Genomic DNA, 25,818 nt, shown 5'->3' with positions numbered 1-25,818 from the left:
TGCATGTAACGGCAGGGCACCTGTGACCCTCCCTCACTTCCCTCGCAATTTAAAGCCCATGGTAGCTGAGGACTCAATAGGGATTGAGCTGGGTCATGGGATCTACACTGACTACAATATCTCTAAGAACCACAGTTATTGCAGAGGGTAAGTCAACATTTTTTTCCTCTTTCAGCATGAGTCACTGTGGATCCCACTGTAAGTGACTGGCAGGCAGCATCCTCTCAGGATGGCAGGAAACGAAGAGTTCCAGTTGCATCAAACAGTAACTGAAGTACGGCTCTCATGAACGTGGCATCTGAGCTAGTAACTAAGTCTAAGGCATGGTGTTTGACAAAGGTCAGTGGGTTTCTCCACATTACAGATTTCTGATATTGGCACATTCCTGAAGCAGGAAGAGGATGTTGCTTGAGCTCTGGTGGAGCAATGTTCAGTGGAAGCAGCATGCCAGGCACATAGCGAGATATGCTGCGTTACCCATTTCCACGTTCTCTATGGAGAGATGGATGGACCTTTAGAACATCTAGCTGTGGCAATAAACAGAAGGGACAATGTTCTAACCGGTTTGGTCCTGTCAATATAATAAAGCAAAGTCCTGGTAACACCAAGAGCTATAGCTTCTCTTCCCCCAGCATCTAGTGTGGTTTCAGTAACAAGACAGGTGGACTGACTGGCTCAAATGAAATTCCAAGACCACCTTAGTAGTGACCTTGTCCTGTCATATGGAGGATTGGGCCATAAGCACCGGAAGTTCATTCACTCTTGTGGCTGAAGTGTCAGCCACCAGGAAGACCAACTTCAGAGTGAGATGGGGAAAGGAACATCTGAAAGAGCCTCAAACAGAGGCTCCAAGAGCTTCAGGAGGACCAAGTCCCCAGCAGGAGCAGGTTCTCTGACTGGTGGGCAAGTGTGTAAAACCCCTTGAGGAACTTCAATACCATGAGGTGAAAAAAGATCAGGAATTCCAGGCTGGGCAATGGAATGGAGCACTGGCACTCAGCTCGCTCTATCGGGCCAGGAATTGCTGAGCTGTGAACTTAGCATTGGGTCTAAATACATCCAAAGGCCTCTCAGACCAGACAGAGCTACAGGGCACTAGTGAGATGGCTCCCTCCCCCCACAACTGAGACCCAGTGACATTTGAAACATCCATCACTCAGAAGGACTCTGCGGGGAAAAACACCACCACCCCGGCCTCTGCAGAAGGTAGGGCAGAGAGAGAAGCAGCAAGCCCCAATCAACTCCCTCTGATTTATGTGGCAATGAAGGTCCAACTCCTATGACTCCCAGAATGGGGAGTGATGTTCCTAGCCTTGCTTTCCCTAACACTAGCAAGGGGGAGAATGAGGATGTGGCCATGGCTCAATGTGACCTGAAAGGACAAGTACATCAGGGGCAAGGAAGCAAAGAGGCTAGCACTGTTCCTGGTCCCATCCTCAGACAATGAAAATAGCCTCAACAGAGACAAGAATTAAATAATATATGGACATGCTTAGCACTTATATAGTATTTTTCATCAGCAGAGCTTAAAGCCCTTCATAATACTACACGACTACAAGATGGGGGACCGAAGCCCCGCTGTCCCGGGGCCAAAGCCCAAGGGCTTCAGCCCTGGACAGGGAGTCTGTAGCCTGAGCCCCACCACTTAGGGCTGAAGCCGAAGCCTGAGCCTCGCTGACCAGTTTGAGAACCCTTGTACTATTTCCTTCTCTTTTGTTCACACCTTTCAAACATATATGTACTCTTCAACCCACCTGTAATCATCTTTTAACCTCTCCTCATAGATCAATCTCTTCAGCCCCCGATCACTTCTGTTGCTGTTTGAAAACTCTCTCTAGTTTATAAGTCTATTTCTCGCAGTGTACAAAGCAGTATTACCGATGTGTTCGCACTGGAGCCAGGAAGAAGGACTAATTTGTCGTGCTCTGTGATGTGATGCCCTCATGCATGGCAGCCCAAAAATTGAATCTGCCTTTTGACTACCACAGATTGCCGCAAACTCATATATAATTTGCTCTCCATTAGCCCCCCTACATCTCTTTCAACATTACCATTTTAAAGATTTTTCCTTCTCATTTAACTTCAGTATTTATCATTATTTACTGTTTCCCGAGAAGGATTTTTCCAAGTTGAATCTCATTTTGGGGGGGTGGGAGAGTTATGCTGTTCACATTTCTGATGTCTCTAGATGCTTTTATAGTATTTCTGTATCCCCACTGGTATTTGAAGCCTCTCACAATTTACTTCTCCAATGCCAAACTCTGCCTTACTGATGCACTCATGCAGACTGCCCCTCCTTTCCCTCTCATCAGACTGACACTTCCCTTATCCTTTTGTTTATCTTCTTGTGATCTTATTACTACTGTTATAATAGTTCTTGACTTAACTGGGACAAAGAAAATTATTCTGAGATCTTTCTGTCCTAGCTGCTAACCTGCTCTATATTAACTATCCAGGGTGCTGAGAGATCATACTGAATCCCCAGACAAACATTTAACAACGCTTTCAAATTTATGTTTTAGCAACCATCCACATTTACATCAGAAGTCCATGAATTACTAGTTTTGCTGCTACAATTGCCTAATTTCCTTTTGGGTGAAAACTACTCAAAAAAACCCTAATATTAGAAAATTGTTCTATGCCATGTCTATAACAATATAATAGCAATATATAATAATAATACTACATTTATTACAGCATTCAGTCTGAAAGATCCTGTAATGGGGAGCCCGTTGCGCCCCTGAGTATTCAGCCCCTTGACCCTGCTCCTCCCAAACTCAGGGAGGCTCCAAGCTCGTGCAACATCCATGCTCTTTATTTGTGTCCATTTCCCACCACCAGTTTCCTACTATATACAGAGTATTTACAATGGCTTGGCCTAACCCAGGCCTGGTCAGCAACAGAGTAGCAGGCTCCTACCTCTCCCTGAGCCTCACTTCCTCCCAGCCTTATAGCTTCTGCCTTAAGAGGCTGGCAGGTGCAGTCAGTGATTATCCAAACCTAGCAATCCATTTCCCCTGATTGGGGCTGGAGTGGTAGGAGCTGATTGAGGCTCCCCCAGCAGCGACCTGCCACAGATCCCAGTGAGCTGTAAGTCTTTATCATAGAATCATAAAATATCAGGGTTGGAAGGGACCTCAGGAGGTCATCTTGTCCAACCCCCTGCTCAAAGCAGGACCAATCCCCAACTAAATCATCCCAGCCAGGGCTTTATCAAGCCTGACCTTAAAAACCTCTAAGGAAGGAGATTCCACCACCTCCCAGGTAACCTATTCCAGTGCTTTACCACCCTCCTAGTGAAAAAGTTTTTCCTAATATCCAACCTAAACCTCCCCCACTGCAACTTGAGATCATTACTCCTCGTTCTGTCATCTCCTCCCACTGAGAACAGTCTAGATCTGTCCTCTTTGGAACCCCCTTTCAGGTAGTTGAAAGCAGCGCTCAAATCCCCCCTCATTCTTCTCTTCTGCAGACTAAATAATCCCAGTTCCCTCAGCCTCTCCTCATAAATCATGTGCTCCAGCCCCCTAATAATTTTTGTTGCCCTCCGCTGGACTCTTTCCAATTTTTCCACATCCTTCTTGTAGCGTGGGGCCCAAAACTGGACACAGTACTTCAGATGGGGTCTCTCCAATGCCGAATCGTCACTAACACACAGCTATTTGTTAGGCAAGATGTTGCCACTGTTTAAATAGCATGCAAACATTTAGAAGAGTTTAGGACAGGAAGTGAAGAATGCTGGCTAAGATTTTCAAAATATGGGATCCTAAATCCATATTTGTCTTCAGCCTGCACTTCTTCAGAAAGCCAAAGGCATTCTGAACTGATGTAAAGGTCTACCTACCCTAATCACTCTGCATAATCAGGACCCTAAGATATTGAAGAGCTCACCTGCCATAGAGAGCAACCAAAAATAACCCCTTACCTTTTTCAAGACACTGTGGGTTCCAGTAGAAAAGTATGAATTTGCTCATTTTTGAAAGACTTAGTGGTCCATGTGTTTCTGTTAATTTGATCCGTATGGTGCTCTTCACAGAAATTGGTATTCTGGAGATCTGAAAAGAACGCCAATTTAATGTATATATCTCCAATAAAGCGCACACTGTTACATACATACTGCACTTTTCCTGTTTTCTGATGGCTCCATAAAAGTTCATCTCAAATCCAAACAAAGTGGACAATTATTCTGCTCAGAACCACAGTTCTGCTTGGGCAAGGAGAGGTTGTCTGTTAACATCATGACATTGTAACATCAACCGAGCTCAGGGACCCATTGCATTAGGTGCTGTACGAACTATTAGTAAAAGACAGGTGAAGGCACTTCCCCAAGGTCACACAGCAGTTCAGTGGCAAAGCCATGAACAGAACATTAGTCTCAAGACTCCTAGCCTATGCTGTTCACACTTTATTCATTTACATGGCTTTCGGTTTTTAATTTCGGACACTGCGATTTCATATGTGGCTGAAAAACTGTCGTGTAGTTCTGTGGTATTTGATTTTCCCAGGGTCTCGGAGACTATTCTAACCATGCCAGCACGTAAACCTAGACCATGCTAATTCCATCCATGCTACAAAGTGATTGCCTTTTGTTTGTAGCATGAATGGGACAACAAAGTTATAGCATATATAGCGCTAAGAAACTATGACAAGGCTCTTAATAGCAAAACAACCTCCACTCACACTAAGAGTACTGAATGTTACTGTAGGCCCATTTTTCAGGCAGAATAACCTAGTTTGACAGTAATTTAATTTGGCTGTGCCCAAACCAAGTTATAGCATGGCATGTGTGTGGAGGCAGCCAAACTGTGTAACAGACAATTGTTTAAAAAGCTATACACCATGATTCAGACTAGGTCTTCACCAGGGCTAATTCATTCATAGAATCATAGAATATCAGGGTTGGAAGGGACCTCAGGAGGTCATCTAGTTCAACCCCCTGCTCAAAGCAGGACCAATCCCCGACTAAATCATCCCAGCCAGGGCTTTGTCAAGGTAATAACATTTGTCCCTATCTGCACAAACTGAACCAAACCATGCTATAGCCTGGCCAGTCACAGCTACTCAATGCAAGACCTCATTCACTTCACAGTAAACGGATCTACATTCTAAAGTAAGGTCCCTACATTCTGCAGTTGCTGCTGCTGGGAGTTCTGAGGAAGATTCAGATACATATTTAATGGAGAATCTTAATGCATTAAATATAAAAAAAATTAATCTAGTCAGTGCAGCTACCTCTGTGATATATAGTTGGATATTACATTCATTTTATACTGTCCCCACAATTTCAGTTTTCAACATGCAGCTGTCATTTTTAGGTTTCAGAGTTAACAACCCATTAAATGAAAAGGGCAGTTGACACCTGTTGTAAAGAATATTTCTGAAACATTTAAAGTGGAAATTCTAGAGCATAATTCTGCAGCAATGGCAGAATCATGGAATACACAGGGCCCTGATTAAAGGTGATCTACAAAGGAAGCAATTGTGTTTCCTTGTTTATTATGCATAAAGGAGACCAAGAGGCTATTTCCACACCCTTCCTCCACACTACCACAGACCATTTTTCCTCCCTTTTGTTTGTATTTTTACACTAGAAATTCAGCTCATGCTACCCTGACTTTCCTGGAGGACTCTAAAGGTAACAGAAAAACTAGCATTATCACATCACAAGTACCAAAAGTGCATATAATCTTATAAGTGTGACTGAGAAGGGAAGGGATTTTTAGTCAGACAGTTTAAAACTGTTTTTATTCTGTGATATGGAGGTGATCAGTCTAGCTCGGGTTCCCAAACTGGGGATTGCAACCCCCCAGGGGATCACAAGGTTATTACCTGGGAGTCACAAAGTGTCAATCCTGCCAGGAGTGGGGCTGGCACCCTGAGTCCCTGTTAAATTAAATATAAACTAAAAACAGGGGGTTTTAATTTTAAGGGGGGCTGCATTCAGAAGCTTGCTATATGAAAGGTGTCACCAATACAAATACTTTGAGAACCACAGGACTAGATAATTGGAAAATGGTCTTAAAATACAGGTATTTATATGTTTTTAATTCAAATCCCTGACCAACAGTTCAGGAAATTCTCTGTGACGGTTTCAGTCCCTGTACTTATTCAATTAAGGGCTGAGAAAGTGCACACCTCAGTTCTCACATGTTTTTGCAGGTTACTTTTAAACTTGGTAGCTTTATAGTTTAAATGGGCCTTCAACAATGGCCATCAGCATTACACAAAGAAGCCAAGAAAAACTCTCAGATTAAGCCCCTGAACTCTAAGAAGAAGTCTCAATCCAAGTGCTAAATCCAGACCTCAGAAACCCAAACAAAACTCACAAATTTCAACTGGAGCTCTGCCTGCATATCTGAGAGCAGAATTCTGCCATAAAGATATATGGAAATGAGCACCACATTACGGTACTGAGCTCATAAATCAGACTGCTAATAAATGGGAAGGGTGGTGAAGTGGACTGGAAAACAAAAAACGTAACCCACCACCACCACACAGCCCTTCTACACAGCAACAAAGCATTTTCTAAACATTAATGAATTAAGCCTCTTTAAGTCATTTATCTCCATTTTACAGATGGAAAAAACTGAGAAATAGAGATTAAAATGGTTTCAAGACCCCAGGAAGTTCGTGGAAGTGACTGAATAAAATCCAGACCTCACAACGCACAGTCTTATGCTTAAAACAAGACCACGCATCTGCCATAAACTGGATGCATCAATTTGTAACAGATGAGGGTGACCCATTGTACCCAGAACCACCTTCTAATTATAAATACATGAGACTCAAAAGAGGAAACCCAGCTGTAAAACGCTTCTGAGTGAGCCAGAGCTTGACTAATTTTCTTTTTGCCCAGATGTAAAGGACACAAAATAAATATCAATGCAATCTGTCATAAAATATCATTTCTCTCAGTTCCTCCAAACTAGGCACTAGGGTACTGCCACTGGACCTTAATCAGGATGTCCACCTTTTTGTCAGCATAAATAAATATAAAGTGAGCATAGTACACTTCATATTCTGTGTTGTAATTGAAATGAATATATTTGAAAATGTAGAAAACATCAAAAAATATTTAAATTAGGGCTGCAATTAAAGCAATTAAATAAATGGTTTTCTATTATTCTTTAACAGCATGATTAATTGCGATCAATTTTTTAAAATATTTTTGGACACTTTCTACATTTTCAAATATATTCATTTCAATTACAACACAGAACACAGTGTTCAGTGCTCACTTTATTTTTGATTACAAATATTTTCACTGTAAAAAACAAAAGAAATAGTATTTTTCAATTCACCTAATACAAGTATTGAAGTGCAATCTCTATCATGAAAGTTGAACTTACAAACGTAGAATTATGTCCAAAAAATCCTGCATTCAAAAATAAAATATAAAACTTTAGCACCTACAAGTCCAACCAGTCCTACGTCTTGTTCAGCCAATCGCTCAGACAAATAAGTTTGTTTATATTTGCAGAAGATAATGCTGCCTGCTTCTTGTTTACGTCACCCAAAAGTGAGAACAGGCGTTTGCATGGCACTGTTGTAGCTAGGGTTGCAAGATATTTACATGCCAGATTCATATGTCCCTTCATGCTTCAGCTATCATTCCAGGGGACATGTGTCCATGCTGATGATGGGTTCTGCTTGATAACCATCTAAAACAGTGTAGACCGACATGTTCATTTTCATCATCATGATTCAGATGCCACCAGCAGAAGGTTGATTTTCTTTTTTGGTGGTTTGGGTTTCATAGTTTCCACATCAGAGCGTTGCTCTTTTAAGACTTCTGAAAGCATGCTCCATACCTCAACCCTCTCAGCTTCTGGAAGGCACTTCAGATTCTTAAATCTTGGGTTGAGTACTGCAGCTTTCTTTAGAAATTTCACACTGGCACCTTCTTTGCATTTTGTCAAATTTGCAGTGAAAGTGTTCTTAAAATGAACAACATGTGCTGGGTCATCATCCGAGATGGCTATAACATGAAACGCACTGTGGGATGGAAGAATCCCATGCACTGCTACAGAATAGGGATCGAGCGGCTAGGCAGCAGTTCTGCAGAAAAGTACCTAGGGGTTACAGTGGACAAGAAGCTGGATGAGACTCAACAGTGTGCCCTTGTTGCCAAGAAGGCTAACGGCATTTTGGGCTGTATAAGTAGGAGCACTGTCAGCAGATCGAGGCACGTCATCATTCCGCTCTATTCGGCATTGGTGAGGCCTCATCTGGCATACTGTGTCCAGTTTTGGGCACCACACTACAAGAAGGATGTGGAAAAATTGGAAAGAGTCCAGCGGAGGCCAAAAAAAAAAAAAAAGGGTCAGAGGGCTGAAGCACATGATTTATGAGGAGAGGTTGAGGGAACTGGGATTATTTAGTCTGCAGAAGAGAAGAATGAGGGGGGATTTGAGCGCTGCTTTCAACTACCTGAAAGGGGGTTCCAAAGAGGACAGATCTAGACTGTTCTCAGTGGGAGGAGATGACAGAACGAGGAGTAATGATCTCAAGTTGCAGTGGGGGAGGTTTAGGTTGGATATTAGGAAAAACTTTTTCACTAGGAGGGTGGTGAAGTACTGGAATGGGTTACCTAGAGAGGTGGTGGAATCTCCTTCCTTAGAGGTTTTTAAGGTCAGGCTTGACAAAGCCCTGGCTGGGATGGTTTAGTTGGGGATTGGTCCTGCTTTGAGCAGGGGGTTGGACTAGATGACCTCCTGAGGTCCCTTCCAACCCCGAGATTCTATGAAATATATGGCAGAATGCGGGTAAAACAGAGCAGGAGACATACAGTTCTCCCCCAAGGAGTTCAGTCACAAATTTAATTAACTCATTTTTTTAAACAGCATCATCCGCACGGAAGCATATCCTCTGGAATGATGGCTGAAGCATGAAGAGGCATATGAATCTTTAGCGGATCTGGCACATAAATGTCTTGTGACGCCAGCTAGAACAGTGCCATGCAAATGCCTGTTCTCACTTTCAGGTGACATTGTAATTAAGAAGTGGCAGCATTATCTCCCGTAAATATAAACAAACTTATTTCTCTTAGTTATTGGCTGAACAAGAAGTAGGACTGAGTGGACTTGTAGGCTCTAAAGTTTTACATTGTTTTGTTTTTGACTGCAGTTATGTAACAAACTATTTCTTATATTTATCATTTTTACAGTGCAAATATTTGTAATAAAAATAATATAAAGTGAGCACTGTACATTTTGTATTCTGTATTGTAATTTAAATAGATATATTTGAAAATATAGAAAAACATCCAAAATATTTAATAAATTTCAGTTGGTATTCTAATGTTTAACAGTGCAATTAATTTTTTTGAGTTAATCGTGTGAATTAACTACCATTAATCAACAGACCTAGTACAAATAAATGTTCCAAGAGTTGACAAGGAAATCTTAGTTTATGAATTATTAATTAAAAGATAGGCTCCTTGACAAATTTAGCATCCTGCATCAGGATTTTCTTTGTCCCAAATATATTAAAACTGAGACACTTCAAAGTTTCCATATAATTAGAACTAGTTGAAATCTCACAGGTAAGTTTCAATTACACTAAGTTATTAATGACAGTTCTATTGGTCGTAATGAGCAGTGGTATGATCGAGACTAAATACAGATGTCAAGAGTTTCCACTGGTAGATGAACTGGCGCAACTGTGATGTCTCATTAAAGATTCCATGGCTGCATGCTAGTTTAGGCATCATGGTACTGCTGCCTCAGTTCCACGGCATATTAAAGCAGCACTGCTGGGAGAATTGATTCTGGGGCACAGGGGGATACCTTAAACCAGAGACACACTGTGACTCAGAGACGGGGCTCTCCCTGCCCCAACTTCACACAGCACCAGTCTCACTAACATAGATCACTAAACCAATTGAAAAGTAAGGACCAGACTCACTTTGGTTGCTTTGCCCTGCTCCAGTAATTTAAAGCAGCTGTAAGCCAGCTACACTGGCCAGTGCACTCTTCCTGTTTTGTGCCACCAGTGGCTTTCCCACTAAAAGTTCAATAATTTAAGACTGGTATTTTATATCTCCAAATCATTAGAAACATTGCATGACAGCATTCTCTTTGGTTTTTTGTTTAGGAGTCATGTATGAAATTTTCATAATTTAAAATAATGAAGGAAATTCCCAGCCAAAAACAACTACTTGAAGATGTAGTTAAGGTTGACAGTACATATCAGTAACTTAAATTAAAGAACATTACAGGGATGCTGTAATTATCCTAAAACGAGTTAACATTAGACATAAAAGAAACCCAAACATGTTACTGTAAGAAATGAACATTTAAGGCACCCAAAAACTCTAAAATTCCACTGTAGTAATGCAATGAGAGGGGGAAAAATGAAACAAATCAAGTGTCTCTAAAAATCAGTTTAATCTAATCTGGGACCACAAACACTAACCTGCGTTAATTAGGATAGGAGAAAAGGGGGCCTATAATCTCCTTTTTAAAATATTTGTACATATCCTCATATTACCAAGAGCTTTGAAGTTTCAGGACTTTGAATTATTTGGCTTAATTTCTGAACTGAGACACTCTGGATAAAGGCCTACTGAGTCCCCAGGAGAATACATTCTCTCTTTGACAACATATGAAATTCAAAACTTATGTCTATTATATACAGTAACTAATATAGGATGTAACTAAGGCCTTGTCTACACTGCCACTTTACAGCGCTGCAACTTTCTCGCTCAGGGGTGTGAAAAAACACCCCTTCTGAGTGCTACAAGTTTTAGCTCCGTAAAGTAGCAGTGTAGACAGCGCACCCAATGGTAGCTATTCCCATAAAGGTGGTTTTTTTGGTGCCATGACTACACAGCTACATTAAAGCACTTTAATGTTGCTAGTGAAGCCGTGCCCTTAGTAGCCTATGATTGTCCCTTCCAGAACTACTGACAAACTTCAGCACTGACACTGAATTAGAAAGCTACTCAGTGTTTCTTCCAACTGCCTACCAGCTTCCTTTTTCTCAGCACAGGGTCCCTCCCTGGCATTTGGGGAGAAATGCAGAGGGTATAGGTGGGTGAAGTATTGATGGGTGGCTGGAAAAACAGGTGGGGCTAGAAATAAAAGGCAGCATTGGAGCATATGGCTCTGAAGTGCTAGGAACAATGCAGCCACTGTAACAATCTCAAAAAGAAAAGAAGGACTTGTGGCACCTTAGAGACTAACCAATTTATTTGAGCATAAGCTTTCGTGAGCTACAGCTCACTTCACAGCGGCTACAGCCTCCTTTCCACTGCCCCTCCCAGTCTCCCACCTCTCTCTCTCCTGGCATTGCCCCCACTGGTCCCGATGACACCCGTGCACACCCCTCACCAACCCATTCTCCCACTCGCTGCCCTGGCACCCCGAGTCCACACGGCCCCCCAACAGCCTGCCCGCCCGCCCGGCTTCTCCCCGCCCGCACATGCCCACCCGCTTGGCTCCGCCTCCTCTCCCTGCGCCCCATGCCCGCGCCCCTGCGCCCCCCATCACGCCCGCTCGGCTCCGCCCCTCTCCCGCTCCCGGCGTTAGAAGAAGCGCCCCACATTACCTAGCCAAGGGCTACGCGCACTCACCGGGAGCGCCCAGCCACCGCCTCAGACTGCCACTGCAGCCCCGCTGCTACCACCTGCTACGTTACCTACTGCGTCAACAAACGCGTCATTTCCTCCATGCAGAACAAGGCACTACCCCCAGCCAAAGCCATCCGACGCTGGTGACGTCACTGCCGGCTCCAAGATACCTGGGGAAGCAGCTGAGCCACACGCGTGCGCACTAGGGGTTCGGGAATCGGGAGGCGAGCGCCGCGGGCGGGGTAGAAGCTGTACCGTTCTGTTGATCTCCCGCTGGCTTCCGTCTCGTGCGCCGCTCCCCCTCCAATCCCAGCTCTGCCCTGGCCATGGCCCCGCTCCTGGCGCGCGCCGCGCTCCCCCAAAGGACCAGGCTGGCGGGTCGGCTACTTATAACGCTGAGGGGGGGGAGCGCTCTTCCCCCACAGGGTACCCTGCCCTGCCAGAGGGGGCACCTCGGCCTGGGGGGCAGCCTGGCTCCACGTGGCTCCCGGAAGTAGCTGGCATATCCAGCTCCTAGGCACGGGGAGGCTGTAGGGGTTCCATTCACTGACCCGTACCCCAGCTCCCACCCATGGCTCTACACCTCCCTTTGGCCAATAGGAGTTGCAGAGGCACCCGGATCCTCCACCTAGGAGCTGGACATGCTGGCTGCTTCCAGGAGCTGTGCAAAGCCAGGACAGACAGGGAGCCTTCCTCAGCCCCACTGCACTGCTAACTGGGAGCCGCCTGAGGTAAGCGCTGCCAAGGCAGAGCCTGAACCCCATCCCACACCCTACCCTCCTGCCCCAGGTCAGAACCCCTTCCTGCAACCAAACTCCCTCCTGGAGCCCACACTCCAACCCCCTGCCACGACCCTGACCCACCTCCTGCATCCCAAACCCCTCATCCCCAGCCCCACCCCAGAGCCCACACCCCCTCCCGCACCACACCCCTAGCCCGAAGCCCTCTGCCGCACTCCAACCTCTCAGCCCCAGCCCGGAGCCCCCTTCTGAACCCCAAACCCCTCATTCCCAGCCCCACCCCAGAGTCTGCTCCCCTAGCCAGAGCCCTCACTCCTGCCCACACCCCAACCGTTTGCCCCACCCTGGTGAAAGCGAGTGAGGGTCGGGGATGGAGTCGGCTGAGACTGGGCAAGGGTGTTCAGTTTTGTGAGATTAGAAAGCTCGCAACTCTAGGAGAACAGACAATCACCATCCTCTTCCTAACAGCCCTTAATGGACTTGAAGATTTGGTGTGTCCCACTCAGCTGTCTAAACATGCCCACTTCTTTCCCCCTTTCCCTACAGGTCAGGTTTTCTAAACCTTTTATCATGTTTGTTGCTCTCCTCTGGACTCTGCAATTTGTCTACATCAGTGTTCCCCAAACTGTGGGGCATTCCTCCCAGGGGGTGTGGAGGAATGTTTGGGGAGGTGAAGAGGGAGCTTCACTGAGCCAGTCTTTGACCCCAGCCCCACTCTGCTCCTAGCCCAGCCATGGCTCTACCCTGCCTCCTGCTCTGCCCAGGGCCACACTTAAGAGCAGGCGACAGCCTGGGGTGCTTGGCTTGCTGGTGGGGGGAGGGCACACTAGGCTCTCAGTGCTGTTTTTGTTGTTAGCAACAAAAGGGAAAATAGAATGTTTAAAGTAAAATGTCTCGGGGTATTTCCTATGTGGATTCATTTTTCACTAACCTTCTAGAATGTTCTGGACCTTTGTAGAACCTTTTATGGCCTACTACAAATGGATGGAGGTCAAGTCCAGGCTCAAGCTGAATAAATGTATAGATGCAGAAAACCAGCGCAGCATTCATGTAGAAACTCAGCATTGGAGGAATGTGCTCAAGCATCTGATCTCAATTACCCTCTTCCTTGCAAAGAATAATTTGCCTTTCTGAGGCTCGTCAGGTAAGTTGTTCACTGAACATAGTGGTAATTTCCTCTGTTTGGTAGAGCTCCTTGGGAAATACGTTGATGTCATGCATGAGCACCTATGTTGAGTAGTTTGTAAAGAAGCTGTGGACCATAACTGCAGTGAAATAATTCAAAACAAATTTATTGACCTTATGACAAGGAAGGTGCTTGATAACCTATTGATGTGGCTTCGCCAAAGCGAAGTACTATGCCAGAATAATGGATTGCACTCCCAACATTAGTCACAGTGAAAAGATGACATTCCACAGTAAGATTTGTTGATGACGGGGATGGCTGTATCCCGCAAAGGAACACTTTATCTGTTTCTGGTTTGTGGACAACTCTACTGGAAAAGGCCTAACCGAACTGTTTATGAACATTTTGAATGAGAATAAAATAAAGCTTCAGGACTGCTGCAGCCAAGGCTCTGACAACTGCATGAACATGAAAGGAAGAAACAGTGGCATCCAGGCAAGGATCTTTATGCTGAATCCAAGAGCTTGCTTTGTGGCTGCCATTTCCTCAACCTGGTTGAGTCAGATGCAGCGTCATTTTCTTTAGAGTATATCTACACTAGAAACATAACTCAACCTACATTAGGTTGACTTGCACCATCGGAGTAATTACTGTGGTGGCTGAATGTCCTCCTTGGATCGGTGGTGCACATCCTTCCTCACCAAGTGCGCTTCCACCATCCTAAGAGGGGCAGTGGGAGGAGCTGAGAGCCCGATCTCTCCGCTCCGCTGGCGACTCCCTGGTGGGAGCCCAACTACCCCACAGGCTCCCAGCAAGCTGCTCTCCCCGTTCCCCATCGGGAGCTGGGGTGTGTGTATATGCGGGGGAGAGCCGCCTGGGGCTTCTCACCTTGGCAGGAAGCAGGGGATAGCTGGGCTTTAGCTACCCAGCTTTCTTATCAATTTCATGGCTCCTGCCATGAAATTGACAAAACAGCTAACAGGCCTGTGATGTTGCACCCCATAATGCTTTATGGGAATATGCTCATGAATGTATATATGACATAACTGGAATATGTTTTATGTCACATTTGCCATGTAACATCTCTGTAAAGGTTATGATCTACTGAATATATTCATCCTATCTGTATGCATGTATCATTTTTGTATTTGAAGTTATGAATATTGGCTGTGTACTTGTTTGATTTTTAAATAGCCTTCGTAAGGCATTTGGTCAGCTTCTTTAGAAAGGAATGTGCGAGTTAAGTGCCCAGTCAAGAAACACTTAAGCTGACAATAGACCTTAATAGACACCAATCCACATCTGAGCTTTCCTGGCTATGTGGCTTGGCCTGTACAGTTTTGGAGTCTCATGTCCATGCATGACTCAAACTCCATTTTGTACCTGTAATTCTACACAGGTGGAGGAAGGGGTTTAGACCCACAAGGAGAAACTATATAAAGCCTTGGGAGACCCCTCCATTTTGTCTTCAGCTGGCTCAAGAGAGAGCCTCTCCGCCACCAAGGATACCTGAGAGAAACTGGAACAAAGGACAGTAACTACAGGGGGTGTGAGTGATTGCTGGACCCAGACTAGAAGGAGACTAGTTAGTAAAAGGAAGCTTACTGGAACACCTCTGAGGGTGAGGTTTTATCTGTATTCAATTTTCTTACTGTATTAGGCATAGACTTGCATGTTTTATTTTATTTTGCTTGGTAATTCACTTTGTTCTGTCTGTTATTACTTGGAACTACTTAAATCCTACGTTCTGTATTTAATAAAATCACTTTTTACTTAATATATACTCTGGGTTAAATAATAATACCTGGTGGGGATGGGCAAACAGCTGTGCATCTCTCTCTATCAGTGTTATAGAAGGCGAACAATTTATGAGTTTACCCTGTATAAGCTTTACACTTATAAAGCGGGTGAAGCGGATTTATTGGGGTTTGGACCCTATTGGGAGTTGGGCATCTGAGTGACAGAACACTTCTTAAGCTGCTTTCAGTTAAGCTCGCAGTTTGTGGGACGTGGTTTAGATCTGGGTCTGTGTTTGTGGCCGGTAAGCATGTCTGGCACCACCTGGCAGGGTTCTGGAATCCCAAGTTGATAGGGAAAGCAAGGGCAGAAGTAGTCTTGGCACATCAGTTGGCAGCCCCAGAGGGGTTTCTGTGATCCAACCCGTCACAAGCCCATGTAAAAACGCAGTGTCTACACAGACACTCGTCTCACCCTAATTACACCGACATGAGGCTTGTACTTCTCATGGAGTTATTATGTCGGTGTAGTAGGGCACTTACATTGGCAGGAGCAAGGCTGAAGTGTAGACACTGACCTAATTAGGTTGATGTAAGCTGCCTTAGGTTGACCTAACTGTGTAGTGTAGACCAGCCCTTAGATTCAGTATCTCTTTTTGGAGTACTGCAAAGGGTATATGTCCTGTTTTCAGCATCAACTATCACATGGAAGATCTTCACTGACAATGTTATAAATCTGACCATGAAGCCACTAAGTGAAACTCACTGGTAGAGCTGCATTGACAGCCGTAAGGCCACGGGGGTACCAAATGACTAAGGTTTATGATGCCTTCTTGGAACTGGCCCAGTCGAGTAAAGCTGAAGCCGAATCTGACACGACACAAAGCCTGGTAAACCAGATCATGGACTTCAAATTTCTGGTCTCAATTGTGGTTTGGCACAATATTCTGTTCCAAGTAACGTAAGGAAGGCATTACAAAATCAGTTGATGGGCAGCGTGGCCACCACAACTTTGATGAGAAGCTGCCTTGATTTCATTGTGGTCTACAGAGAGACCAGATTTGAATATGCCATCATTGCTGCCAAAGAAATGGTGGAAAATTTAGGAGTCGAATATGAGTTTCCTTGTAGACAGTTTGGAAGAAGACAGTTTGATTATGAGGACAGAAATGAGGTGATAGGGAAGCTCAGAAGAAAAATTCAAGAGGGAGGGTTTTTGCTCACTCGTTGACACTACTCAAGTGTCCATCTGTAGTCCATTTTTCCCCAGAGGTGGCTCCTCCTCCTCTGGGTCTGTGGGTGGCCAAGCCACCCCATTACGTCTCCGGGGGTCACCTGACATGGGGAATCTGCGGGGCGATGGGAGACATGAGCTCGGGCCTGTGGTCTGCTGAACAATAAACACAATTACAGAGCCCCAGCCCCGCCTCGGGGCAAGGTAGCAAAGAGTCTCGTGCTCAGGCCTGTACTCAGGCTGGGCAGCAAACAGTCAATCAGCCTAGGCTCTGGTTCAGAGTGGGGCAGTAAACAAAGTCACTCAGCTCCAATCTGTACTCAGGTGGGGCTGCAGACAAAGCATAAGTGCTGGCTTCCTCTCTACCCAGTGGGTGCTCACCTGCTGCACCGCCCTCGCGCCACCCCCATTCCACCCTCTTCCCCCAAGTCCCCGACCCTGCCCTGTCTCTTCTCCCCTGAGCGTGCTGCGTCCCCACTCCTTCCTCTCCCTCCTAGAAAGTCTTAATTGCTGCCAAACAGCTGTTAGGCGGCGGGCAGGAAGTGCTGAGAGGGAAGGGGAGGAGCAGGGACGCGACGAGCTCGGCTGAAGAGGAGGAGGTTGGGGGGGGGAGCACCCACTAACTTTTCCCCATGGGTGCTCCAGCCCTGCAGCACCCATAGAGTCGGCGCCTGTGAAACAAAGTCAGTTAACTCAGGCTTTCCTTCAGCTAGCCTGAGGGAGGGGGAGACTGCCACCCTGAGGGAGGGGGAGGGGGAGACTGGTCCAGGCCAGTTTTCTGCTTCCCCCTAGGTCAGGTCAGTCCAGGGTCCACGTGGTCCAGTCCAGTCGTCTGCACTCTGCAGGCCTGCTGCCACCTCCCAGCGCGAGTGCTCAGGGGATGCATCTGTCTCTTCTAGTGGCCAGGGCCCTAGTCAGCTTCTGCGTCCTGCCTTTATATGTCCAGCCCCACCCCTTGGCTTCTGGGGGCAGAGCTAGGAGTAGGGCTCCACCCACGAGGGGGTGGAGCCACCCTATTCCTCTGTGTTTGGGGTGGGCCAGTCCACTTCACTACACCATCAAAGAAAGGTTTGGACAAATGAAGCACCACAAAAAGACCTGGTTTTTGTATGACCAGCAGACAGGAAAATACTCTTGAACAATTGTACAGACCTTCACCAGATGCTGACATGGGGAATGTTCAGAAGTCAATGATAAAGACCTATGTCAAATTGGACAACATGCATCACATTTTGCAACACAGGAAGCACTTTCCACTCCCAAGTTCTCCAATTCATTCATGATGCAGAGCTAAAGGACGCTTTTTTTCCTAAAGTGTGGATAGCTTTGAGGATTCTGCTCACACTGACGGTCACAATAGCAAGTGGTAAGAGCAGCTTTTTGAAGCTCAGGCTCATTAAAGCATATTTTTGATCAAGGATGGCTGATGAAACTGACATTGCTTGCTATTTTATCCCTTCAAAATGCCATTTGCCAATTTTTGGATCTCTGTGATGCTGTGCTTCAGTTCACGAGGGCAAAAGCAAGAAAAGCAACCTTTTGAACTAAAGGACAAGGGTTAACATTCTATAGCTGTCATCTACTGTAACACTATTTAATACTAGTCCACCCAGTCTTGATGCACAGTTCAATTTCTTGGTGTTGGTATGTTTCAGTTATTCTTAAAATTAAAAACTTTCTGTAAGCTTAGACAAAGTAATTTTTTTATTTGCTTATATATGGCTTGAATAAATACAGATGTACAGACCGTAGCTTGCAAATTTATCATCTTACATGAGAGGGATAAATCATGCATGCAAATTGTGCATCCAAGTGTGAAATGGACGACAAATGCAATAAAAAAATAAGGTATTCAAAAGTTTAACAAATGGGAGGTGGGGGTGCTGAAGACGCTCCTTACCTGGGGTGCCATTTGGTCTAGGGCCAGCCCTGAATGCAATGGTGGTATGACTGAATTTTCCTTGAATTTCCTTTAGTCCTCCCTGTAGCAGGAAGCTGCTTTGGTAATTTAAAATTGGTTAAATTCACTACTACAGATATTAGTTGGTACTAGGCCTGTCAAGCTATTATAAAAATTAATCACGTGATTAAAAAATGAATTATGATTAATCACACCGTTAATAATATAATACCATTTATTTAAATATTTTGGACGTTTTCTACATTTTCAAATATTGATTTCAATTACAACACAAAATACAAAGTATACAGTGCACACTTTATATTTTTGATTACAAGTATTTGCACTGTAAAAAAACAAAAGAAATTGTATTTTTCAATTCACCTAATACACAAGTACTATAGTGCAATCTCTTTATCATGAAAGTTGAACTTACAAATGTAGAATTATGTACCCAAAAAACTGCATTCAAAAACAAAACAACGTAAAATTTTAGAGCCTGCAAGTCCACTCAATCCTACTTCTTGTTCAACCAATCGCTCAGACAAACAAGTTTGTTTATGTTTGCAGGAGATAATACTGCCCGCTTCTTGTTTATAATATCACCTGAAAGTAAGAACAGGCATTCTCATGGCACTGTTGTAGCTGGCATTGCAAGTTATTTATGTGCCGGATATGCTAAACATTCATATGTCCCTTCATGCTTCGACCACCATTCCAGGGAACATGCATCCATGCAGATGACAGGTTCTACTTGATAACAATCCAAAGCAATGTGGATCGACGCATGTTCATTTTCATTATCTTGAGTCAGATGCCACCAGCAGAAGGTTGATTTTCTTTTTTGGTGGTTCAGGTTCTATAGTTTCTGTATCAGAATGTTGCTTTTTTAAGACTTCTGAAAGCATGCTCCACACCTCATCCCTCTCAGATTTTGGAAGGCACTTCAGATTCTTAAACCTTCGGTTAAGTTCTGTAGCTATCTTTAGAAATCTCAAATTTGTACCTTCTTTGCGTTTTCTGAAATTTGCAGTGAAAGTGTTTTTAAAATGAACATGTGCTGGGTCATCATCCAAGACTGCTATAAAATGAAATATATAGCAGAATGCGCGTAAAACAGAGCAGGAGACATACAATTCTCCCCCAAGGAGAATCAGTCACAAATTTAGTTAACGCATTTTTTTTTTAACAAGAATCATCAGCGTGGAAGCATGCCCTCTGGAATGCTGGTCAAAGCATGAAAGGGCATACGAATGTTTAGCATATCTGGCACGTAAATAACTTGCAATGCCAGCTACAAAAGTGCCAAGCAAATGCCTGTTCTCGCTTTCTGGTGACACTTTCTGGTAAATAAGAAGAGGGCAGCATTAGCTCTTGTAAATGTAAACAAACTTGTTTGTCTTAGTGATTGGCTGGACAAGATGTAGGACTGAGTGGACTTGTAGGCTCTGAAGTTTTACATTGTTTTGTTTTTGAGTGCAGTTATGTAAAAAAAAATTCTACATTTGTAAATTGCACTTTCACAACAAAGAGTTTGCACTACAGTACTTGTATGAGGTGAATTGAAAAATACTATTTCTTTTGTTTATAATTTTTACAGTGCAAATATTTGTAATAAAAAATATACACTTTGATTTCAGTTACAACACAGAAGGAAATATATATGAAAATGTAGAAAAACTTCCAAAATATTTAATACACTTCAATTGCTATTCTATTGTTTAGTAATGCGATTAAAACTGCGATTAATCGCTATTAATTTTTTTAATCACAATTAATTTGAGTTAATCACATGAGTTAACTGCGATTAATCGATAGCCCTAAAAAATCTTTTCATTTTTCACTGGGCTTCCCTTAAATTAAGCAGCTCACATTTTATTTTCATATTTCAGTTTTGAATACAGTGTTCACATGCAAGAGCTTTTATTTTATTTTATTTATTTTGGCCTGAGGTCTGTTATCTGCTGTGTTTTAGCAAAGTTCTGTTTGACTGATGCTTTGCTTTCTTTATTTGTTTCTGCTGCTACACTTAAACTGTTCTTCTGAAAGGCAATGTTAGCTACTGTTATTCATTTTTTCCTCTTCAGCTTCGTAGGTATTCCCCCCTCCCTTTTTTTAAATTGTTCTCTTTAACACTTATGCTCTTTAAACCTTGTACTACCCTTGACTGTCTAGTCCCTTTCAAGCTCTGCAGTGTCCTTAGAGTCTGTGCAAAACTCCTTTTAACTTAACATTTATTTCCCTTAAATCATTCAGTTTCAGTTTGTGAAATAGGACATTTCCAAAGGCTTCACTAGCTACAAAAACTTGAGATTGTAAACTTTGTACCTTTTTGGCCAGAGTGACAATTTTCAGTCAATGTATTTAGCATCTTAAAGCTGATCTTTTTAAGCTTATTGCATTTTGCAGCTGGGTCTGCAGTCTCCTGAGAGTCACGGACCACACAAACATGAGTAACAGAAAACTTGCCTACAGTGACATCTAAGGGTTTAGTAAGTGTGACAGGGCAAGGCCAGATGGCTATAGAAAAGTAGTGGGAGATAGATATATTAGCTCCAGGCTAAACAAATCCCTGGTACCAGAATAAGTGAAGTGGCAGCTGCGCCAGGTCAATTAAGACACCTGGGGCCAATTAAGAACTTTCCAGAAGGCAGGGAGAATGCTAGGTTGATTGGGACACCTGAAGCCAATCAGGGGCTGGCTGAAACTAGTTAAAAGCCTCCCAGTTAGTCAGGTGGGGGTACATGTCAGGAGCTGTGGGAGGAAGTTGCGCTGTTGGAGAGACTGAATAGTACACACCATATCAGGCACAAGGAAGGAGGCCCTGAGGTAAGGGTGAAGTGGAGCTTGAGGAAGTGAGGGCTGCTGTGGGGGAAGTAGCCCAGAGAATTGTACATGTCATGTTTCTAAAAGGTCAGCTACCATAGCTGATACTATTAGGGTCCCTGGGCTGGAGCCTGGAGTAGAGAGTGGGCGCGGGCTCTTCCCCCTCTCCCTCTTTGCCCCCTGATTAATCACTGAGACTGGGAGACAACAGAGACCGTGCAAGGAAGGATAACTTCTCCTCACCTCCCTCGCTGGCTTATGATGAAAATGGCTCAGTAGACTGTGACTCTTGTCTCTAGAGAGAGAAGGGTTACATGGAGGGTCACAGTGAGCCTCTGAGGCTAGCAAAATCTGCCAGGAAACGCAGGACCCACGGAGGCAAGGACAGAGCTTTGTCATATAAGCCAGCGAGTGGCTCCTTGTCCTGTCACTCCGGTCATGGTAATGCACGGTTGTGTGACATCCCCCACCTGAATTCAAGATGTCAAAGAGACAGACACCCCAGGATCAAGCAAAGCTTGTTACAAATGCCTCCTATAACTGTTAGCACCTGGCGGCATCCCCGCTCCTACAAGGTAATGCAGGTAAGAATCTTGGATGAGTGGGAGGAGGATTGGTATCCCTATCGGGGAATCGAGGAAGTGGTTCTAGCTGGTAGGCCGCTCCCCATCCCTGAGGTCCACTCCTGAAGCCTCTGCACCTCCTCCAGTACCTCATTACACCTCTGTACCTCATAAGAGGGAATCCATGGGCACACATGGCTGCTTCCTTTCTCTTGGCCACACCTTCTACAATATCCTGTACTACCCTTAGCTTGGATTCCTGGCCACTTTCAACCCTGTGTGCTTTAGCCTCATCCACTGGGTCCTTATTCTTACCCTACATCACGTAGCGAAAAGCACATTCTGCTTTTTCAACCAAAGTCTGAACGTTCGTACAGCTCCCTATCAAACACCATTTTAACTACTACTTTAACATCTGGAAGTAGCCAATCGATAACAAGTTGTGGGTAGCCTGGATTATCATGAGCTGGATTATTCATAACCAGAGAATAAGCACACATAAATCACTCCTATTCTGCAGGGAGCTTGTCAGGTTTTGGCTTAACAAACACTGGCAATGGTGATTGCTGCAGCAGATCCAAATAAAACTCAGATAATTTCTGAACACAGGAACTGGCACTGTCCCAGACCTCTAACACCCTGTGGAATATGCAAACCTCAGAACTGACTCCCTTCTGCAAAATTCTCCCCCAATCTCCTCTAGTCAGGTCACAAAATTCAACCTGCTCCCTAGTTTTCCTAATCCACTTCTGTGCCCCTGCTTCTGGGACAAGGACCTATTTCTTTCATTATGGCTGATACCTCCACTAATGAAAGGTGTTTAACCTTCACTTCTGTACGTGTACCTTCACCCTGATTATTTTGGACTGTGGATGTGATTACAGGCTTCAAAGGGACAGGCATTTTAGGGGCAGCTTTAGAGTCCAGATTGCTCAAGGAAGGAAAAAGTGGATTATAAGGAGGTGGAGCCTCCTCAGACTATACTGTCCACATCAATGCTTTCTCCTTCCAAAAGTTTCACTGTCGGTTCTGTATTCTCCAATTGCACTGCTTGCAGAGCACCTTCTGCTCCTTATGAGACTCACATTCTTGAGCTTTCTCAGTCAAAGCCTCAGACCTTGTAACATTGTGTGCCCATTGCTCAGTGACCTTGTGTGTCAATTCTTGAATCTCACCTGCCTGCATTTAACTTCAGTTTTATATTTTCAACATTCCAGTTTCCATATTGTTTCATAAAAGCTCTGGCTGTCACTATCAAATCCCAAACAACTGCAGTTTTTACCCTTTTCTTATAGCAATCTTTTTTGCTAAAAAAGTTGCCTTCCAGATGTTTAACCGCTGCTTCAAGCTGATTTGGTCATGTGAAGATGTTCATCTCCTTAAGGGGACCCTCACCATGGGGATACTTATCTCCCCAGTGACTCCATTGTCCCTTAAAAATGCTTTAAACCCCTCAATATCCTTAGGTCACAGTCTCTGGGATATTAGGTGTTAGCCCAATCAGCAAACTGCCTGGCTCCTCAGAATTTTGGTTTGAAAATAATTTACTTAGCAGCTGGGTCTAACAAATCTTTATTAAGGCAAAACACTTAGCAAGTGATGAGGAATGGTTATTTCCAGCCCATCAGGAAGGCCTATTAAATCCAAATGGACCACTGTAAGCCATCAAAGAACAAGGACTTTGTTGATTGCTCCCGGCACACCTTTGAAGAGTGGGGTGCAGAAGCACTTGTCCCATCAGCTTGAACTCTAAGGAGATGTGGATAAAAATCCTTGACAAGAAGAAATTAGGGTCTTTTTATGCTGTTTGGACTCTAAGGGACAAAAATTCCTAAACATAAGCAAGAGATCCCCAGGATTAACTTGGCTTAGCCCTAAAAGACTTATAGAGCTGGCATATTTCAGCAGCTCTATCACTATCTGAAATGTAAGACTGCAACTCATTTGTGTGTGTCTGTTTACCTGTTTTAACCTTGTAAATAACGGTTACTACTTCTTCTTAGTTAATCCTTAGTTTACTACAGGATTGGCTACAACTGTTTGGTGTGAGATCTAAAGTGCAAACTGACGTGGTGTAAGTGACTGATCCTTTGGGACTGGGAGTAACCTGAATATTTTGTGATATTAGGTGTAAAATGACCATCAGTGACAGAGTCAAACTTGCCTGGGGAGGCAAGAGACATTAGAATGCCCAAGGAGACCATCTGTGACTCCATGTTAAGGCTTTATGGTGCCTGAGTTTACACTTGTTACGTGGTTGCTGAGATCTAAGTATAGAACTCACAACCAGTTTGGGGTTTGTGCCCTGCTTCTTAACAGTCTGCCTGAGGTTAGGATTCTTTCTTATGAGCCACGCCAAACAGTGTGACAAGGGGGTCAACAAACGTGGACAAGGGTGAGTGGATATAGTGTACTTGGACTTTCAGAAAGCTTTTGACAAGGTCCCTCAGCAAAGGCTTTTCAGCAAAATAAGCAGTCATGGGATAAAAGGGAAGGTCCTCTCATGGATCAGTAACTGGTTAAAACACAGGAAACAAAAGGTAGGTGCAAATGGTCAGAGAGAGTTAAATAGTGGGGTCCTTTAGGCATCTGTACTTGGACCAGTGCTGTTCAACATACCCATAAATAATCTGGAAGAAGGGATAAACAGTGAAGTGGCAAAGTTAGCAGATGATACAAAATTACTCAAGATTGTAATTCTTCACAGTCTGGTAAGGATTTAACTGAGGGATCTCACAAAACTGGGTGACTGGGCAAGAAAATGGACGATGAAATTCAATGTTGATAAATGCAAAGTAATGCACATTGGAAAACATAATCCCAGCTATACATACAAATGATGGGGTCTAAAGTAGCTATTAGCACTCAAGAAAGAGAACTTTGGGTCATTGTGGGTAATTTTCTGAAAACATCTGCTCAATATGCAGTGGTGGCAGTCAAATAAGCTAACAGAATGATAAGAACCATTAGGAAAGTGATATATAAGATAGTAAATATCATAATGCCTCCATACAAATGCCTGGTACACCCACACATTGAATACTGCATGCAGTTCTGGTCACTGTCTCTCAAAAAAAGATATATTAGAAATGGAAAAGGTACAGAGAAGGGCAACAAAAATGATTGGGTGGGGGGTGCAACAGCTTCCATATGAGGAGAGATTAAAGAAACTGGGACTATGCAGCTTTGAAAAGAGACAGCTAAAGGGGGATATGAGACAGGTTTATAAAATCATGAATGGTGTGGAGAAAGTGAAGAGGGACATGTTATTTGCCCCTTCACATAACACAAGAACCAGGGGTCACCCAATTAAATTAATAGGCATTAGGTTTAAAACACACAAAAGGAAGTACTTCTTCACATAATGCAGAGTCAACCTGTGGAACTCATTGCCAGGGGATGTTGTGAAGGCATAAAGTACAATTGGGTTCCAAAAAAATTAAGTTAATGGAGGATAGGTCCATCAATGGCTATTGGCCAAGATGGTCAGGGACGCAACCGTACGCTCTTGGTGTCCCTAAGCCTCTGACTGCCAGATGCTGGGACTGGACGACGGGATGGATCATGTGATAATTGCTGTTCTGTTCATTGCCTCTGAAGCATCAGGCACTGGCCACTGTCAGAAGACATTCTACTAGACTAAATGGATCATTGGTCTGACCCAGTATGGCTGTTCTTATATTCTGATAACATTTAACAGCGTAAGGATAAGCAGAACTGCATATGTGTAAGAAACTGCACAGTAATCATGTTTAGTGTTGTGCATGTATAAGATTGCAGAGTAATCATGTTTGTGAGAAAAAGAAAAGACAAAGTAATTAAAAAGCTAGAAAGTTTGAACTGACAGTGAGGAAATTTAACATGGAAATGAGAGACTAATACATATGTGTAAGAAAAAGTTATAAATAAGTTTATATAACAAAGGGAGATTGAAGCTGTGTTGTCCAGTGCTGGAGACAAATGTGATGGGATCATCCTGATGATCTTACCACTTGTGAGTAATAGATCATAGGTGCAAACTAGTATTTCACACTTGGTGATGATTCCTCACTGGATTTGCAGTTTGAGAGCAAACATTTTTACAGTTACAGAACAAACACTTAAGTATTATCTTACAGCAT

General features: G+C 43.8%; 1 protein-coding gene and 1 long non-coding RNA gene across 6 annotated transcripts in view; one reads left to right on the top strand and one right to left on the bottom strand.

Moving 5' to 3' along the window:
* Window positions 1–11,726, bottom strand: part of MAP3K13 (mitogen-activated protein kinase kinase kinase 13) — a 132,950-nt gene extending 121,224 nt beyond the window's left edge. For 4 of the 5 annotated variants that reach the window (XM_037908335.2, XM_043523193.1, XM_007052612.4 and 1 more), the window contains exons 1-2: window positions 11,551–11,704; window positions 3,926–4,055 (exon numbers count right to left, since the gene is read on the bottom strand). The gene's annotated coding sequence lies outside the window, so the exon portion shown is untranslated. Of the gene's footprint in view, window positions 1–3,925; window positions 4,056–11,550 lie in introns of all 5 variants that reach the window. The other variant, XM_037908334.2, reaches the window with a different exon arrangement.
* On the top strand, window positions 11,709–13,876 carry LOC122461872. The gene is made up of 2 exons (XR_006284093.1): window positions 11,709–12,303; window positions 13,251–13,876. It is a non-coding gene; the product is annotated as an uncharacterized LOC122461872 (long non-coding RNA).
* The last annotated feature ends 11,942 nt before the right edge of the window (window positions 13,877–25,818 follow it).

The sequence above is a fragment of the Chelonia mydas genome, chromosome 9 (assembly GCF_015237465.2).
Source record: "Chelonia mydas isolate rCheMyd1 chromosome 9, rCheMyd1.pri.v2, whole genome shotgun sequence".
Taxonomy (NCBI): domain Eukaryota; kingdom Metazoa; phylum Chordata; order Testudines; family Cheloniidae; genus Chelonia; species Chelonia mydas.
Note: the sequence above shows the minus strand (reverse complement) of the source record. Positions and strands in the feature narration are given on the sequence as shown.